We start from the raw sequence: 20904 nt of genomic DNA, 5'->3' as shown, positions 1-20904 counted from the left end.
AAACTAAAAAAATCAGTCTCTGATTGGCAGGATTTCTAATATAAACACATTATATTACAAACTCCTTCAGTCAAGTCTCCCTTAACCTGTGAACACAGGTCCATTAGTGAGCTATTTATTGTAAGCAGATTCGTGGGCATGAGAACAATTTTGGATTGGAGTTGTATTCACTAACACATACACACCCTGCTCACCCTAAAAATAAAGTAAATCAACATATTCACAGATAGTTTAGAACCAACACTGTATTCAAAACCAGAATAGTTCAATGGGGTATTTGTGCATTGCACATTGGGGAATATTAAAGCCACATATTCATAGTTTGTTGAATGCCTGTGAGTCTGAACATGTGAAGATTTATTCTATACCCTTTGCATTTCACTCAGCAAATGCTCCCATTTGTCTCTGTCAAGACCATATTTTCCTCTTACACTTAATATCAGCCAAATAAGTTGGTTTTATTTTGTTTTTTACTTTGTAAGTAAGACATTTTTGTGTAGCTTTTTCAGTAAAATGTTTAAATATCATTGTGATGCAAAAAACGGGGCAGAAGAGTATTCTGAGAACGGGCCGAAGCTGAAATAGTCTGACCTTCGGTTAGAGCTGTTCTATCTCTAATGGCACAAGATGAGCTAAAACCAGCTTGAGATCTGAGCGGGGACCCACCGAAGGGCAGGCTTTTTCAGTTGCTGCCCGTTCTCAGTATTCTCTTGCGCCCTGTTTTTTTCCTTTTCATTGTGATGCATCTTACAAATAACTTTAAAGGAACGCTATAGGTACCCAGCCCATTTCCTCTCAAAGAAGTGGTCTGGGTGCTATGCCCCCATTGGTACAGCAGTGTTTGCATTGCAGGGTTAACTTGCCTGTAGTGGCTGTCATAGTGACATAACCTTGGATGATCTCAGACAAAAAGACAGAGCAGCACGCCGGAGACCAGTACTTTGATGGAGAAACGGTAAGTAACCAGCGTAATGGTGACTAGGGCACTATATCGTTAGGAATATATATTTGTATTCCGAACACTATAGTGATCCGTTAAGCTTTTGTCAAGATGATGGAAACAAAATTGTAACAAAATGTCTTCTGTGGTCTCCTCTGTTACCATGGGAACTACATATAGTCTGCGAGTGCACATATCTGATGGAAATGATATAGGAGAAGGATGTTGCTAAGAAAAAGGATGATATGGGGGCAATTATGGCTTATTGCAGCACCCAGATGCAAAGGTTTTCAATTAAATAGTATAAAGGATATTTAAAATACACTTCTGGCTTATAACGGTGATGGTGAGCAGCCGATATTAATTTCCTTGTCTACTGGTATTTCTGAAAGGCATCAGCTTTTAGTTTCATGATGAATGGCTCAATGACGTCCTTGACAGCAGAGACAAGAGAAGGGAGATTAATCTTTCGTAATATCTCCTTAAATCAACGTGGCTGAGATGGGCCCAAGGAGAATGCTGGAGAGGTATGGAAACAAATTAAGCAGCCACAACAAGCACTTGTGTCCCTTTAACTGTTCAATTTACGGAACGCTGCGCACTGTAACATGCTAATTGTGAAGTTACTGACCATGTCAGAAGGACCTTAATTCAAGAAACACTGTAGAGTTAGCAATACATAATTGTATTCCTAATGCTACAGGCCTGATATCGAAAAAAAAACCCAAAAACTAATAACTCACACCTCGGGTTGTGTGATCCTGGAGATATGCCTCCAGGATGATGGGCCAATCCAATGCTCCTCATAGAGGAGCATTGGGGAACGTAGCTACATGCACTGTGCTCCCCGCAATGTGCCTACAGTTCTTCAATAGAGAATCATTGTATTCAGTGATTATCTACACCTGACCGTGACGGCACTGCGCATGTCTGCGTGACATTACGGTATGTGAGCCGGGGAATAAGATTCCCTGCTCTCATACCCAGAGGGCTTGGAGGCCTGGCTGATTAATATGCCAGCTCTGTGCTTGCCATTATTGCTCTACTACAAATTGTTTTTTAATGTCTTTTTAAATCGTAATGGGAAAAACCTGTTCTAGAAAAGGATGTTTCTTGGCTGGAAGTGAATGCCCCATGTGTATGTAGTATATAGATAGTTTTTTTTTTTTTTGCATATTTTACCCTCTATCGCCTTTCAAAGTTTATGCTGCCGATACTCATCCACAGGCGGCAGCAGAAAGCACCCTTTGGACCAGGAGTGAATAGACCAATCAGGAGCCTCACATTCTGGTCTATGGAGTGTGTTCTCGAGTCTTGCCCAGCAGGAGTTGTGAGATCTGTAGTTCAGCCCCGGCAGCATTCCATTGATCACATAAGATGAGTTAAACAGCGGAACAAGCCAGTAGCAGCTTCCGCACAACTTCTCCTGAGCCACTAGCAGTGAACATAGATGATATTGCCTAAAGTGACCCCAAAAATTGGTTTTCAGAGGATTTCTCAAGTTGGCCACTCTGCATACACATGTAACATGCGCAGCTTTATAGTGCATACCATCTGTAAATCGTATCAATGTGTGCTTGCCTTCTAACTTTGGGCAACTTTTGCCTTTGCCAGATGTTTTGTCACTGCCGCTACCAATGTGTTCTGTGTGAAAACACAAAATGGAAGACTATAGAACAAGATGAAGAACATCATCTGTATCTTACCACACATGCAATGCTGTTGCCATAATAATTGACTGCAGGATTTGACAAGTCCACAGTGTCAGGTCACTATTGCGTTGCATAAATAAAGTCTGAAGACGGGAATTTGTTTCCCTGGTCCTGTAGGCTGGATAATGCTGTCTCTGCATGCTATAGTGGGAGAGACAAATTCAGAACTTGTCTGGTTTGCTGAGGGGCATCGCGACAAACTGCGTCTGGAGGATGGTTATATGACATCATACGTTCACGGCCCTTAGAGTCATAATTCTGAAGGTTCCTATGATGCAAGTGTATGCAGACACACAACCAGCTCTCCAGTAGATTCCATGAACATTGCGATAGACCTCCCAATCGCCTTGCCCCATCTCCTTCCCAATATAGCCAACAGTATGGACAGGAGAGAAAAATAATTCAGTTGCATGTGTGGGTGTGAGAGTAACTGGTTAACTAGGTAAGTGCACAAGAGTTAATACTAAAGGTGTGTGTTTTGCTAATTAGTGAAATATGTCTGGCTTCAGACCTGATCTTTTGCACACAAAAAAAACCCACAGGATGTGAGACATTGGTGATTGATGAAGCCGCTTATCAGCACTATTCTAATGAACATTTAACACCTTGTCATTCACATGTTAAGACACGTTACTGTGCGCCAAATTTCTGTGTAATGCATTGCCTTCACTACATACATCAAATGAAAACGTCTGCTACATGCAACAAAGTTAACGAGATCCGAGTCAACCATCACTGCCACTAATGAACAAGCGTTAAGAAATAACATGCTTTCGACCCACCCCCAAGATGTTTTCTTCCAATTTACTGGTAAATTTGTATTCAAAACATTGTTCAAATTGCTACGGCAAACCAGAAACAGAGTGGGTTGATTTCAGGTTAGACAAAAAAAATAAAAATCGGAAAGATTTCTCGCAAGACGGGTCTGTTAACGGCACGTTATCAGATTTCATTGCTAGTGAATGTGTTGTCACAGCTCGACCCCAAGACTTAGTTTAAAACTGGCAGAAGCTAAACATATCCCTGCTGCTTAAATATATTGATGTAATTATTAGTAGTAAGAAGATTTCTATAGCGCCAACATATCCCACAGCGCTTTACAGTTATAGAATGGCAATTATTTAAAGTTGAAGAAGGCACCGTTTAACCCCGTAAGGACCAAACTTCTAGAATAAAAGGGAATCATGACGTGTCAGACATGTCATGTGTCCTTAAGGGGTTAAACAAGCTTACAATCTGAGAATTTGAGGTAAGTGGACATTTATTGATGGGTGCCCAAGGACACATACTGGTGAGTTGGTCTGACCAAGATTCAAACTTAAAGGACCACTCTAGGCACCCAGACCACTTCAGCTTAATGAGGTGGTCTGGGTGCCAGGTCCTTCTAGGGTTAACCCATTTTTTCATAAACATAGCAGTTTCAGAGAAACTGCTATGTTTATGAATGGGTTAAGCCTTCCCCCTATGTCCTCTAGTGGCTGTCTCATTGACAGCCGCTAGAGGCGCTTGCGTGCTTCTCACTGTGATTTTCACAGTGAGAGCACGCCAGCGTCCATAGGAAAGCATTATGAATGCTTTCCTATGTGACCGGCTGAATGCGCGCGCAGCTCTTGCCGCGCGTGCGCATTCAGCCGACGGGGAGGAGAAGAGGAGGATCGGAGGAGGAGAGCAGGAGGAGATCAATCCGCCCAGCGCTGGAAAAATGTAAGATTTAACCCCTTTCCCCTTTCCAGAGCCGGGCGGGAGGGGGTCCCTGAGGGTGGGGGCACCCTCAGGGCACTCTAGTGCCAGGAAAACGAGTATGCTTTCCTGGCACTAGAGTGGTCCTTTAACTTTACCTGTTCTAAAGCAGTGACACTATTAACCCGTTGATGATGGTAATTGTCCTTGAGAATTTATCTTAAGATGGGAACTCACAGTGAAGATGTAAAAAGGTTGCAGAGGGGAGCACGTATCTGTGTTCTGAAGCAGAGGAACAATACAAAAGTCAGGCATTGGCACATTAATCTTCATGCTATGATGTCGAGGCAGGGGGAGAAACTTTTCAGTCTTCAGCCAAAGAGGTCAGGACCGGTGGATCAACTTCAAGAGATAAGGTCAGGGTATGTGGAGTAACTGACGTTCTTTAACCAAAGAAGTTAAGGCTATTGTGCAACTGTACAATCCTTTCTCCAGCAACGAAGTCAGAGCAGTAGGTAGAACTTCATAATGACTCACCACACGATGCATGATTCAGTCATGGCCGGTTATTGTCCATCTTCTTGTATCATATAATTTGACCCTGAACAAGAACAAATAGTCTACACATTTCATGTCTTATGTAGCAGGAATTGGTTCTGCGAGTGTTCTGTAAGGATCTTGCAAGAGATGTCGGGCCTCATTCCACAAATGCAATATTTGTCGACATAACAGATCAGTTGGGCTCTGATCTTGAATGATGTATAATTTAATGTTTGTTATATTGCAAATACATCCGGAATAAAATTCGCTTTAAGAAGCCTGTTTATCGTCCCGGGATCAATAAGAAGATGGTCATGTAGGAAAAGATCATTGTCAAGTTGAAGTTGAAGCCCAAAGGTTTAAACTCAAAGACACTGTAGATCATTATCATGCCACGATTTACTGATCTTCACACATTACATTTATTATACAGAATAATTAAAGAAGAGATACACAATGCAGGATCATGGAGGCTCATCTTCCATTGGGACACCGCTCTGTCAAATATCTGCTGCTAATTGTAGCAAGCTACAAAATCTCCACACAGTGTGTGCGCGTTTCTGTTAAAGGATTAAACCGGAATTTCTAGTTTGTACATTAATATTTTTTCCATGTGGGGTTTATATATTAATATTCCACACTGCATTAATAGCTTATATTTTGATGCAAACTGTAATGCACAATCTTACTAAAGATTCCTTTCTTAACTAATACTGACGAGTACCATAAGCACTGCGCTGGAGCACCATAACCACTGCAAACCCCAAGAACCGCCGTAGCTTGGTTGGGGTCTCGCCGTCTCCTACCCACCCTGGACCTACGACAAGGCTCCAGGTTACAGTGGGTGAACCTCTCTCGATCCAGAGAGTCCAGCAGGAACAGCTCCAATCTCCAATCCCCCAAACATGAGCCGAAACTTAATGAAGGAGCTTTAATGGTTCAGGTTGGCTTTTATACAATTCTTCAGGTCAGAGGAACACCCTCTGGACCTGATGGGGCACAGGAACACAAAGGACACAAACCAATCAAAACAAACATACAGTTTGTGACACGCCCATGTACAGCACACAATCCCTCCCCTCTGCTTGGGAGATAATTAAGTAAAGTCATATAAGTAACTCAATTATCTCCAGGCAGAAAAACAACATTTTCACAAATTTCAGAAAGTACCCCAAAACATAGCATATCCCCAAAAATGTTACATCCCCGAATAGCCCTGATCTTGGTAAACAACAACAAAAACCCAACTATTTGAAAGATAAACAGCAGTATTAACACCATAAACTGTCCTATTAACCACATTTTAATAAATGCTGCTCTGTCATTCTATATATTACCTAGGCAACACGTCTCACATGGAGTGCCTAGCAAATCCGTTGGCATATTGTGAATATTAGATGAAATATGAGCTAATACATATACAGGGAGGGAGGGGGGATTACTAAATTGGGGAGTGGGGGGGTATAGGGATCGTAGCTTTGCCTTGATCAGAATACTACCCACAATTCCTCTGAAATACCATCAGGGATGGATAATGAACGCTTCTGCGTCTCTGGGAATAAACAATCCGCTTTGTCTTGACATTAATTGCAAGTCCGATGCCAGACTGTACTATTTAGTGTCTCGTGGCATCACATTAAGATAAGCTTGTCAACTGTGCCACCGCCCTACTTTCTGTGACATCCATATCGATATTAAACCTGGGAGCCTTGAGTGTGTAGAATATGTGTATTTTGTTTGTATGGGTGCTATCATGGCCTTATTGTTCCATACAAACATGAAGATCTGCTAACAGGCTGAACTTGATGGACACATGACTCTTTTCAGCCATGTAAATATATATATATATACACACACACACACACACACACACACACACAATCGTAGTGTGAGTTTCTGGGACTGCATAATAACAGTTACCAATGTCATTCTTCATTCGTCTGAATATAGAAAACCCACAGACAGGTACAGATACCTCCAGAATTCCAGCTTCCATCATAATTACACCAAACAAGGTAGTATCTCCAGCCAGGCTATCAGATATCACTGCATTTGCTCTAACACAAAAGACAGAGATAAGCACCGGAGTACACTGTCAGAGTCATTTAGGCTAAAAAAATTAAATCTGCCATAAAAACACCACGGGAAAGCTCCTACAATACAAAGGAAAGGAAAACCTAACAAGAAATCCTCTAGTAGTTACATACAACCCAACTCTAGAAGGAGTATGTCAAATTATTAAAGAGCTACAGCCATTAATTTCAGAGGACCCCACACTCAAAAAAAGTATTTCCTGAACCCCCCATACTAGCATTCAAACAACCGCCCAACCTGAGACAGAGATTGGTCCGCAGCAAATTGACCACAGAACAGAAGCTCACACAGAATGGCACTGTACGATGCAACAAATCACTCTACAAACTGTGGCATTAACACAGCCAGACACAATAACAAATCATACAACATTAAAGGACCACTATAGCCACCCTAATATAGAGAAACTGCTATGTTTACATTAAGAGGTGAAAATCACAGTGAGAAGACGCTGACGTCCATAGGAAAGCATTGATAATGATTTCCTATGGACTGATTGAATGCGCGCGCGGCTCTTGCCGCGCATGCGCATTCAGTGCTGATGTCAGAAGAGGGAGGAGAGTTCCCCAGCACCGAGGGAGCCCGGCGCTGGAGAAAGGTAAGCGATTACCCCCTTCCTCCCCCTAGAGCCCGGTGGGAGGGGGACCTTAAGACCCTACAGAGCCAGGAAAACGAGTTTGTTTTCCTGGCACTATAGTGGTCCTTTAAGGGATCATATTCGTGCACATCTGCAAATGCGGTGTACATGATACAGTGTACAGTGTGTGACAAAGGTTGCTACATTGGAGAAACTGGCCTCTAAGAATTAATCTACACAGACTCTCAATCATGAACCACAAGGAAAACGTATATTGAACCCTTGCTGGTTATCACTTCACCCAGACTGGTCACTCCATCCAAAACCTCAGGATTAAAGTTCTTAAAGGGAATTTTAAATACTCTCATGAACAAAAGATAGTTGAGATGAAAATCATCAAATTTCAACACCAGAAATGAAGGACTTACTGTAGATTCTGGCTTTCTTACACACTACCAAAACTTTATATAAACACACATCTTAATGTTGATGATCATTTTGTACTTGTGTTGGTCATTTAACAAATCCCAGGGTTCTGAGTTTTGTTTTCATTTTAACCTATAACAGTGGCTGAATATTAAAATTTTATGTCACGATGGCTAACTCCAAATGAAAATCCTATTGTTATAGTGTTAGTGGCAGATAAAGTTAGTATTTTTAGGATCAGCAACATATAATTAATCTCTTGAATATTAGCAACCCATTTATTGAAGAAATGTAACCAACAGGTGTCATTAGTAGGTAATGGCAGTGGTTATAGTACTCCCTGGCCAATATCCGCTGGTTTTCTGTTTTGACACCCATAGCCTGGTGTCTCTGCAGCCTATGTTTATACCGCAAAATTAAATTTCCACATTCTCTAGTGTGAATCTGTCCAAGATAAGAAGGCATTATTGATAGGCTGAAATAAAATATAATAAAACTATTTATGTGCCTTTATTCTACACTCTAAATGTTAATGTCGATTATTAAGGTGTATTTATTAATAATTTGAAACCCATTTTAACAAGTCTATTAGAACAGCTCTGCCATTCATTTATACATCCATTTCTTTCCCCCATCATTAAGTAGATTGTATCTTTGAACAGGTGGGAAATCTAATTAAAAAAAATACAAGGTCAAAACAGAACCTATTTATACGTCTCCAAGCTGAATGTAAATAACCTACTTGCTAATTAGGATTTGCTAATGCACAGATCAGCATAATTATGTTTTTGAACCAGAACCGACAAAAATGCTTTATCCCACGATAAAATAACTGCTGGGATAGGTCGAGTCTGTTTGATTTCCATATAAATGTGTGTGCACATTTGTCAGTGAGGAAAAAACAACTAAAATCTGAATTTAAAATCTACAGTCAGTGCTGGGAAAACAAGATTTATTTTAACTGCTTCTAGTTTTGCAGTTGTTTACCAGAATGCAATTGCAACCTAATCTGTTGGGATATTATATCGTATGATCAATGTACACTGTCATTTTGCCAGACCACCAATTATACATTTTACAGAGCTCAAACACGACTACGGTCCAATAATTGATCTGCATGCAAGATGCATTTCTCCGTGTGCAATTTAATAGGATTTTAGTTTTTTTTTTTTTTTAACTGTAAAAAAAAAAAAAGATAGTTATAGTAATAAAGAACATTCTACCAATTGCGTAAAAGATGGGATTCATCTGCTAAAGTAATGAATTTAAAGGGACACTATAGTCACCAGAATAACTACAGCTTAATATAGTTGTTCTGGTGAGTATAATAGCCCCATTTTCATGTAAACACTGCCTTTTCAGAGAAAAGGCAGTGTTTACATTGGCCCTAGGGACACCTCCAAGTGGCCACTCCTTAGATGGTCACTGGAGGTGCTTCCTGGCTCAGTACTGCACAGTAGGCAGCCCTGTCATTCAGCGTCCTCACGCTCTGCATGGAGACACTGAATTTTCCTAATAGAGATGCATTGATTCAATGCATCTCTATGAGGAGGTGCTGATTGGCCAAAACAGTGTTTGGCCCCGCCCCTTGCAGATTTTAGCCAATCCAATGCGCACCAAGGGGGCGGGTTTTATTAACTTTTTTTGGGGGGGGGGGGGGGTGTAAGCCATCTAAATGGTGGGTTTTGCACTATAGGGTCAGCAATACATGTTTGTGTTCCTTTAAGAATTTGATTTCTACCCATGACTGCTGAGAATTTCGATTCACAACACAAAATCTGAGTCTAAAAGTGTCCTCCATGTCCTCTATTTTCACTTCCATGACCTTCTCAGACTGTATTCATTCCAGTTCTGCTGGAGAATTATGCACTGCTAAAACAAAAACAAAAAACAATAAAAATGGCACTTTTTGGGTAGATAAGTTTATTTAGGCAGTCACCTGAGCATGATCTAAAAGAAAGTGACAGGTGGATGTGCAAGTCCAACATTCAGCCGCTTTTCTACCAGTAGGAGAAGCGCTGATTGCTTAAGGTCTGTTCTCATACAGTGTTATTTGTAGAACTGTGCATTGGTTTTACGCAACACTCCGAGGAGAGGCTCTAAATGTTCAAAGTAAAACTGTGAAATATTGAATTTTTATAGCAGAACTTTTTCTCATCAGACAAGGGAAGGCAATAACAAGACAAGGTCAATGTCAAAAGAATTTGAGATCCACTTGGCTGATTTCTTGGGTTCAAAATGAAGGGCTTACAATATATAAATAATCGATAAATTAAGCACATTTATATACCTGCATTTAGCTCATTTACTTTGGTGGCCTCTGCACCCCCACTTGATTGTATGAATACATTTGAGGCTCTTCTTTTAATTGGATATGTTCCATTTGTGCAGTGCTGAACAATATATTGGTGCCTTTATAATGAAAGTGGCATTTAAGTATTTTCTGAATTTAAGAATTTCTTTACATATTCAAAATTCCTACTCTGTACAGAATTCTCTTCTATTTATTGCAATATTTATACACAGACAGGCCCCAGTAATTGTGACTAATCTACCTTCAATTTGTTTGATATGAATACTTTTCAATCAAAGTAATAATTACGTGTTTGGTAGACATAAGCCGGCTGCGTGTGTGTATTTGACAGAATTAGGGAAGGATTTAATTGACAGCGTTTTCTCTGCTACACATTCTATCACGTGTTAATATCTACAGGCATTCTATAAGCAAGCAATCATTCTGCATGTTTACGTGATTAGCTCACAGGTTCACGAGGCTATGGAACGAATAATGTGCCTTGAGGATAAATGTGAATTAATCTGTGCATTTAGTTTTAGATTTATTTTTAAACAATAACGGTAATTTTGGATCATATAAGCAACTGATTTACTTTCTGAAGGTAAAAGAAACCTAGAATTGATTAAAAATAAGTCTTTGGTAGTAAAGTAATTAAAATACCTCTCTGTATAATTCCCAGTTGTAATGGATTGCAGAATTTGTTGGATATGTCTTTCATTGTAAAATAATGGCAGCTGATAGTTCCACGATTAAAGGGACACTATAGTCATCAAAACAACTTTAGCCTAATGAAGCCGGTTTATGTGTAGAGATCCCACTGCTTAATTCTTTGCCATTTAGGAGTTAAATCACTTTTGTTTATGTTCATGCAGCACAAGCCACGCCTCACCCGGCTGTGACTCACGCAGCCTGCATGGGAATAAAAAAAATGTCAATCATATGTTAACTTGCATTAAATGTTTTTTGTTTTGTTTTTTAACTCCTGTTCTGTATATAGATCTTTAATCACACACAGGAGGCTCCTTTAAAGTCTAGCAAGCTATTAACAGAGCAGGACATAAACAATTCTAAATTAAACAGAATTTGCAATAAAGTATAAACATTAGATGACTCTGTACAGGAAGTATTTAGGAAGGTTGTGTAAGTCACATGAAGGGAGGTGTCACTAGGGCTGTATAAACAGTGATTTAAATGGCAGAGAATTGAGCAGTGCGACTGCAGGAGAATGATCTATACACAAAAACTGGTTCATTAACCTAAATTTGTTTTCATAACTATAGTGTCCCTTTAAGGTAGAATAGTATGATTAATTATATCTAAAATGTGTGGTCATTTAACAGACAGTGCTGAGAGCAATTCTACAAAGACTGTAGGATAGTGTCTTAATTCTTTACATTTTTAATTTGCTATATTGGCTGCAAACATAGTAAATACTTTTTCGTATGATGAACTTGTTGCTCACCTGGCTGGGTTTTTAGGGATTAATGCCAGCCATAGTCAAGGTCAATGGTGTAAAGAGAAATGGCGGGGATCATTATGGACGGACATTACCACCTTATTACTGTTACCTGTGTTGTGATGGTGAAAACCAGAATATGTTTTAGGAGATATCACATTTTACCACTTAAATCCCCCCCCTTCTACTAATGAGAGGTTTTGACAGTCTCAATGCGTTTCTGTGTAGCCTTTCTCTTCCTAAAGGTCACAGTTCGTTCAAGAACATCATGATAACTTTACACGGTACTCCCTGAACCGCTTTGTCAGGTGAAGCACTTATATGGAATTTAGCCTTTATATTGAGAATCCAATCTGGGTTTAATTGAGCCGCGACCTTTCCAGTTATTAGCTCACATCGATCTCTTGCTACACATATAACTTGGCACTCTGCAATTTAGGACTGTCCACCTCCATTCATCGAGGGCTACTGATGGAATAGATTTTAACTGTATAATTTGCTATACCCATAAGCTTTCTAGACAAACTGCCCCAACGAGTCTTCTTAATATTAACCCAATAATATATCATGAAGTGTGTCTAACAATCCACAAACTGGGGCATGCAAATAGTGCTTGTAGACACTTTACAATCCATTCCCTAGTCTCTCCAATAATGAATACCACCTCCAAGCTCTAGGCTCGTCTCTATCATGGAGGTCCAAGTTGTGCATATTAAGATACATCACATTTCTAATTTAGAATGCAGTGTATACCGGACTAGATCGGGCAAGACAGGCATGTGTGATCCCACTTCATATTCTCGCCTTGTTCAAACTGATTGGATTATCACTGGGTATGTTGCTGATGATAGCATTGCTTTTAATTATGGATTTTTCTTTTTCTAGCCGTGTCAATCCCAAATGTTTTCGACAAATGGGAATTACCATTTTCATTCTGAACATTTTTCTCTTGAAGTATTGTATTCAGGTGAAGTTTCACATCAACACTGGAAAAGCATTTTTGCTTTCTGCTCTCGATCCGCAAGCTCCACCGCGCTGTTGAATTCAGAATTTGATTATCTCTTAATACCTTTTCCATCTCTCCGGGGCCCGTATAGGTTTAAGCTGAATACTTCTGGTGTCATTCGACTTGCCAAAAGGCTCGATGTGTCAGAATTATTGATTGCATGCAAAAGTGAATGATCTATTCTCATGGTCTCAGACAATCTCCACTGGGATAATCTTCTTTCCTTCTTTATTATTTTATTTAATTTGTCTCTGAGAAAGAGTAATACCATATTCCGAGCCCTAACTAACAAAGCAAAATGCACTTTTCTGAGCAGAAGGTACCAGACATAATGCCAGCACAATATATTCAGAAATGCTGTTAAGCGGATTTAATTCACAGCTGCTGGTATCTCCAAATAAGAATATTGCTCACGTTCATTTAGCAATTCACCAACACGGAGGAGCGGGTAGGTTTTGGGGCAGGGGAACGAACTATGGTTGTGGTTAAATCATATGTGCTAGAATTCTGTTTTCTTTAGAAATATTTTTGCATTTCATGTTTATTTAAAAAAAAAAAAATCCCTTTAAGGTTACCACTGCTTCCTGAAAAGTAATTAAAATATTTTATTAATTATTTTGACCTTCTGTGATTCTACAGCAATATGGGAAAAATACCTGGTTATGTGAAGCAAAGTCAGGGGGAGGTTGGCACGTGACCCTTTGGCGGCTCTGTGTCACGTATTCATCCGCTTATAAAAATGTGGTTAATGACATTTACTGTCCACACAGGAAAAGTTGTGCCGAGCAGCAACCAAATCCACAGAAGGGTTAATGCTGAGCAGCAATTATGCAAATGGCAACCTGGTAACTGCTTTGGGGTCAAAGGCCGGTTACAGCAGATGTAGAGGAGGGGTATTTAGGCCCAGTTCTCATCCTGCTCAGTGCCCTGTCGTGGTTTCCCTTGTGGTTGTCCGAGAGTGCGTTATTGATTCTGGTAATTCTGGTTATTTTACTTTGGCATTGTTTTTGACTTCCCTGTTTTCTGGCATTCCTGGCTTTTCCTTATCCACTACCCTCTCAGCAAATTAATACTTCCTGATATTTTTAAACCTTTGTCCCTCTAATTTAAGACTATGTCCTCTTGTTGTGGTACATAGAGTTCTCCTGTCTTATGGTAGAGTGGTGTGTAACTGCAGCTGTTTGTAAATCACAAAGTTATTAGACCACCCTCTGTATCATATAGTCCGAGGAGGGATTTTACTTCCTCATTTGCCATCTAAGACCTGTCCAAATTGTGTGATCAAGGACCAGAAAAACGGATAGTGGAGCTTCTTCCTTGTCACTGTAGCACTTAGCCATTTACTTTTAGGAACTTTAAAGGATTTATTTATGTTTAATGCATTATTGATGCAATATGTAATTAATTAGGGGGAGGGGGTGACTAATTGTGTATTATGTACTTTTAATGGTTTTCTGCCTTTTCAGCATGGATTTGACAGAGAAGGTCACTTAGTATAGCTGCACAATGAAAATGTTACTATTGAGTATCTTTTCCAACTAGTGCACAGAGTCCCGTCTCTCCCCCCCCCCGTCCCCCCGTCCCCCCAGCTGTCTTCAAGGTCACTTTGAAATTTGGCTTCCAAATGAGTTTTATTTAGTATGATGGCTTATTGTCCCTCTAAAGTCAATCATTGGCATGGCATTCTTTATTGCAGAACGTATTCTAACATGATTAGGTGTCCAGGGATGTAATTTTCAGCCATCCATCATCTGAGTTTTACCTGAATTGATTGTATACACATCAGAAGTGCTCACATTTAAAGCTGTCAAACGTGAGCCACTAATATTTACAATGTCGCCATTATAGGACAAATGATCTATTGCGCAAGGCCAGCTTATTGTGGAGTGAAAGGATTCGTGCATACGGTAGAGAATTTACAATATTGGTCTTGATTTGAAGGATTTGTTGCTATTGATCTCTCCCTTGAACAATAATCTCTACTTGGAGAAACTGATAAATGAGGGACTAAAAGCCTTAAAGTCTTGTTTTCTTCATAACGAAAGGTGATCGCCGTGTATATAGTCCTCGGGCTTATATAGTACATTGTTACAAAGTATAGAGATCCTTAAGGGAATTACACTTGATATTTTTCAAAAAGGCTTTGAAACGTAATATTTGCCTGTACAAAGGCATAAAATATCACACACAAATACTCATTCTAATCACATTCCATCGAAATGTCCACTGGAGATTTCCCTGGCTCACATAGTAATTCTTGAAAACTAAAATAAACTCTCTTTTTCCCACTAAAGCCAGAAGCTCCAATCCAACAGTCTATCGACTATCTGAAGCCCACGGCTTTATTGGTTTTTGTAATTGTGTTTGACTGACTCTTTTTTTTTTAATGCATGGCTGTAGATCCGGGAAAGTACAGAGAAATGATTTCTAGCGCATGGTATATGGGAGAGCATGGTTAAATCCTTTCCCTGTAGAATAGGTTATCACTGATCTAAAGCCAGCTCTGTTTGCCAGACCTAAAGTGTTATGAAATCCTGTTAAAAAAACAAACTATCTTCTGCTGAAGCCCCTGACACGTCAAATCTATACTTAACAGGGCTGGCTAGTAGTGGGATTATGAGAAAGGAAAAGAAATCCAGATACGTATAAAAAATTTTTTTTAGAAATACCACAAAAAGGAAACTGAGTTCAATTTCAAAAGTTCAACTTAAAGGGACACTGCAAAAACCAAAACGTATGGTCTTTGTATAGATTATAATGTAAAAAGTTCCCAGTATAAACCAATTACATCACTCAATATGCCATACGGCAAAGATAAGCCAAGTCCCAACATTCTAGAATGGGCTTCTATTACAGATATCCATGAATGGAGTAGTTTCATCTGTAGTCACAGTGTGAAAAATATATATTAATGGAATGGTCATTAAAGGATCACTATAGGGTCAGGAACACAAACTTGTATTTCTGACCCAATACTGCTAAACCCACCATATAGCTGATCACCAAAATACAAAAAAGGTTTCAGGCCCAATTGGTGTTGCCACCCCTTGGGTCCTCTACCTTTAAGAGTGCAGCGCTGTGTTTGGTTACAGTAAATTACCTGTGGTTCAAAGACAGGTACCCTTTACGTTCTCCAATATAGTGAATATACAAAAGAAAACAAAAATATATACAAATGATTGTGCAGTATATTAAACACTGTGGTTGGAAATTGAGTGAGTTCACAATTATGTCTACACTCACATTTTTTAGAGCCTTTTCAAGTGAATTAGGCTCTAAACTTGTGCACGTCTGTGTCTTTAAAGGTAGATCACACGACCCCTCTTTCCAAGTTGGATGGTGTATTCTCCTCTCCACTCGGTATATGAAAGACACAGAATTAACGAGCTAAGTGTAGCATCCTTTGCAGTTTTTGTGAGTTTTTTAAAAATGAGATTAAAATGCTCACCTTGTTTAGAGCCTTTTGGTAACTGGCTCTAAGTATGTAGGCCTAGTGTCAATTTGTGGGGTGACACTGCCCCTTCCCTGGAATCACTGGTACTGGATACAGTTGGTAGTAAAAAAATAGGTGAATTTATTACAATGTATAAATAATCAATATAAAATACTTTCTAGAAAATAAAAAACAGATAAGAACAAATATATTAAGAGTATTAGTGGTTCCAATAAAAATATTCAGTCCACTTTAAAAGCTAAAACGCCTGTCTGCCGGTTCTGACTCTGCCCCCTTTGTGACATCATCAAAATGGCAGATTTTTAGCCAATCCAATGCTTTCCCACAGAGAATCGGCATGGGGTGGGGGCAAAATGCATTAATTCAGCGTCTCCGTGCAGAGCGTGGGGACGCTGAACGGCAGGGCTGCTTACTGTGCAGCCCTGAGACCATCATTTCGAGTGTCGGGCAGGTTTGGCAAATCGAAGTGCAGAAGAGAGGAGAAAGAGGAGAGATACAAAGAATGATGCATGGATAACGGGTTTTCCAGCACACACTGTTTCTACTGTTGCTTTTCATAAAATGTTGTCTACAATATGTTCTATAGAATATTTGTAAGGTATAAAGTAATGTTCTCCTACTTACTGCAACGATGATCTTCAGAACGTTCCAAGTTGATTTGCTTCTTAACATGGACCTAAACAAAGCACTTAGTAAAGGATGGTGCTTTTACAATTCAGGATTGCTGATTGACTGCTGGCTGACATGCTGCTGATGTAACAATGACTTGGGTGCATGGCAAGGTTTTTGGCAGGGCAGGTCATCCTGGGCACACATTCAGCAGGTGCACTCCAAATGTCCACAAAACCAGCCCTTTCAAAACCAGAAACATATATTCAAATCCTTATGTATTATATAATGGGGTAGGAATACACCATGGGTGGGACATGGTACAAGGGTTAAATTAGATGAAGCAATAGAAGCAACAGATCTTAAAATTCAATGAAGAATGCTGGTGGCTGCTCACTGGGATTGTTACCTCCGCAAATTCCCTGCAGACCAGGACAGTCATATGATGGTACAGCCCAGGAATAGCTGGATCCTGTGCTGCACAGTTTGACAGACAAAGCAATACAGTTTCTTTTTTTTGTTTATGATTTGAAACCCTTACACCTAGCTGCTCCCAGGTTATTTCATAGTTAGAAGTGTTTCTATACAGCCTGCAAAAATATGATCTAGATTGAAAATATTGAATGTATTTTATTATGTATGAATAAATTAACTACATGTAGATTGGTTGGTACCTTTGGTACTGCCATCTGTGTATTTCTATTTTTTAAATGGTTATTTTGATCCTGACTAATTAGATATATTCTCATTATGCAGAATCTTGCTCAGAACATGAAATTAATTTATAGTTATTTGACCAGATTGTTGCCATTTAAGTTGGACCATGTGCTGTCAGCTATAATGTTTAAGATATTAATTAATAGCTGTGTAAAAACACCACCAAAATCATTTGGGGAATAATGATCTCCTAAGGCAGGAAATACATAAGTTTATCCATCTGCCCTTATTCTACTGGGTGCCCTTTTAAAGTGATTCAAGATAACATTTTCTCTATATATTATCATCATAAATCAGAGGCAAAATCCAGTAATTCTCTGTAAAACCAGCACGGCTGAATCCAACGCTTTATATTCAGCCCCTCCAATAAACAGGAAACGCATTCTTCTCCAAGGCCACTGTTTATATTATTTGTTTAACTGTTACAAAGTGTATACTAGGCCTGCTTTTATTTTATCTTGTGTGGTCCTGGGCTTGAGAAAAAAAAATGGCAATGAAAGGGTTAAATGGACTCATGAATATGTCATGATAAATGCCATTTGAAACACGGTTTCCAAAATCAGGAAATTAAGTCAGATCTACATCTGTGGTGCATGTTCTTAGAAGCTTCCTGTGTCCATAACACAAGACATAATACAAACAGCTCTCAGTGTTAAGGCTTCTTTACTCAAACCATATTTCTGTCAGAGAGCTTGCTCTAGCTATACAACTGCTTTTAGTAATGCGTCCTATTTAAAGGGACACTGTAGGCACCCATACCACTTCAGCTAATTGAATTGGTCTGGGTGCTGTGACCCTTTTACACTTAGTGCTGCAACGTAAAACATTGCATTTCCAGAGAACGGCAATGCTTACATCGCAGCTCTAAGTCTGCCCTCTGTGGCTGGGGAGGGTCTAATGATGGTCGCGCGTGCTCATTAGGTCTTCCCCGCCGACTGATGTCGGAGGGGGAGGAGCATGGGCCCATGTAAGTGGCTGAACCCCATTCGGTCCCGCAGGAGGGGGGCACTCCAGGAGCCTATAGTGCCTGGAAAGCGGGTTTGTTTTCCTAGCACTACAGGATCCCTTTAACCCCTTAAGGACACATGACGGAAATATGATTCCCTTTTATTCCAGAAGTTGTGTCCTTAAGGGGTTAACATTTTGTTGGTAGAACAGAGTCTATAGGGTAACAGAGTAGTTAGTTGCTACTTTGGGAAATAATAATCTCAATCATAATTTTACAGATGCAATGGCACAGGCAAAATTGCAATGGAGTATACGTATTGCCAGCCAAGAACCTAAACGTTATTTTTCCCTTTAGAGTATGAATGAGAAATTGCTTTTTTATTTTTTTTTTTTTTATTTACTTAGATGGCAGCAACTACATAGTGGAAAAGATTGAACTTTTGATGGTTATACATGTATGAAAAAATGTACGTGTCATGTCACCAGACATCTTGCTAGTCCAGAATGGAAACATTCCCAAGCCTAACTAACGTTCAGCTAACTGACAATACGTGGATATCAGTCTGGCCTATGTTTTGGGAACTGTAAGACCCTACTAGTACAGTTCAAACCCAGCAGCCCTTTGTAGACTTATCATGAAACTCGGCAAGGTTTGAGACGGAACCTCGTTGGGATATGTTCTGGGCAAAGAATAGCTGCTTTTTGTTAAGCTATAGAATAATGCCCTATTGGCTCAATGCAGTGCTGGGCGAAGCTCCCCATGCTGCTCGTCATACCCCGGTGTAACATCCCGAGGGTCGCACCGATCTTCAATTAAAGGCTTCTCATAGAGAAGCCTTTGATTGTAGAATGTAAAGGGCTCAGCATGCATGCACGCTCTGAGTCTGCAAGGGGAGTGGGAGAGGTAATTAAGTGAATGGATTAAAAAAAATAAAAATAACAGAGTTGGGAGGGCTTTCCTCTGTGTGAATGAGTGGGAGAGGAGACATGAGTGGGGGTGGATCCTTCAAGGGAGAAGCTGTTATGTCTGTGGGCAGTGTGCAGTGTGTGCTGATGACAAACGTAAATTATGCACAGAACTGACATTAGACATTCACATGCGTTGGGCGTGCAACTTCCCATAAGCACACAATTAGAAATATCTCCGTGTGAGCAGTGTTTCATACAGACTCCTACCACCATGACCACTTCAAAAAGCAGAAGTGTTCATGGTGGTTAGAGTAACCCTTTAATTACACATTTCCCATTTTCAGATTGTACAACTGTAGTTCAGATGGGGTTTTAGAAGCTTTCCAAAAAGAATGTCGGCAAGAAAAGAGAGCGAAAAAAAAAGTTTGTTGTTTTAAGAAGCTTGGAGTTATGTCTGCTTTGTCCTTTTAAATAGAATTCAGTGACTGTGCAAACTGTCTGACTGTCATTTTACTATAGACTTAGCATGACGAATCCTGTTTTTTTGTATTTTTTTTTCTATAGCTTAGACAGGTTAAGGCTACAGATTATGATAAATGATTCTGTGATGTACAGTGAGATTAGACACGTCCCCAGCAAATGAGTGCGTTTGTATGATCTGTGTCACTCATTAAACATCCGGAGTATATATTGCATTGTACTGAGAGGAGGCTGCCAATCCATTAACTCCTTTATCACTATGAAAGCCAGCGTCTGACAAAAAGGATTTCAAAGCACTCTCACAACAGAACTGTTACTTAAAAAGGCCTTTTAGGCAACCACTGTACTCCGTGTAACCATTATATGGACCCTCCCTTCTATTTTTCTTCAAACCGTATGGGAACGGAGACAAAAAATGGGGATCTGCTCAGCACCCACAGGCTGCTCCCTCCTCCGCTGTCCCGATGATGGGGACTTTACAGCTTGACCTAAAAAAGGGGGGCGACCGCAGCTGCGCTGTAAAGTTACGTTACGTGGACTGTTGAATGAACCAATCATCGGAGTAATCTGCGTACACCTGTGTCCATTTTTGTTCTATAGAACACTAGTTCTATATAGATAGTGTCTGTAACGCCCACAGCATTATACCACGGACAGTTACATTATGTCATTAAAATGTTAACAATCACTAATCTAGTTGTGTAGTTTTATTGGAGACACAATTACATAGAACGTAATCATTCAGTGGTATACTAGTCACACATCCATATGCACCCTCATTCCCCTCTGCTCCGGATATACTCTGTGTTTGTTGTCAGTGGCCCCTGTTAAAAATAAACTTTTGAAATGATGTCCTAAAGGCAGTCAGGGAGAGGTGGTCATGGGTCGGCTGGGATATATAATGGTATGAGCTGACTGCTACGGCACATAGAGTTATACTTTACAAAACTCACAGAATCGACTATACCTTTTGGTGATTGTTTACTTTTGCTTCTAATATTTGTTTTTATCTAATGTGTGGCATTTTAGGCACAGAGCTTAATAATGATGGGATGTCTGG

At 39.9% G+C, this 20904-nt stretch overlaps 1 protein-coding gene across 9 annotated transcripts in view; it reads left to right on the top strand.

Moving 5' to 3' along the window:
- Positions 1-20904, top strand: part of DAB2IP (DAB2 interacting protein) — a 586435-nt gene that overhangs the window by 508347 nt on the left and 57184 nt on the right. The window lies entirely within an intron of this gene.

Source organism: Pelobates fuscus, chromosome 9 (assembly GCF_036172605.1).
Source record: "Pelobates fuscus isolate aPelFus1 chromosome 9, aPelFus1.pri, whole genome shotgun sequence".
NCBI lineage: Eukaryota > Metazoa > Chordata > Amphibia > Anura > Pelobatidae > Pelobates > Pelobates fuscus.
Note: the sequence above shows the minus strand (reverse complement) of the source record. Positions and strands in the feature narration are given on the sequence as shown.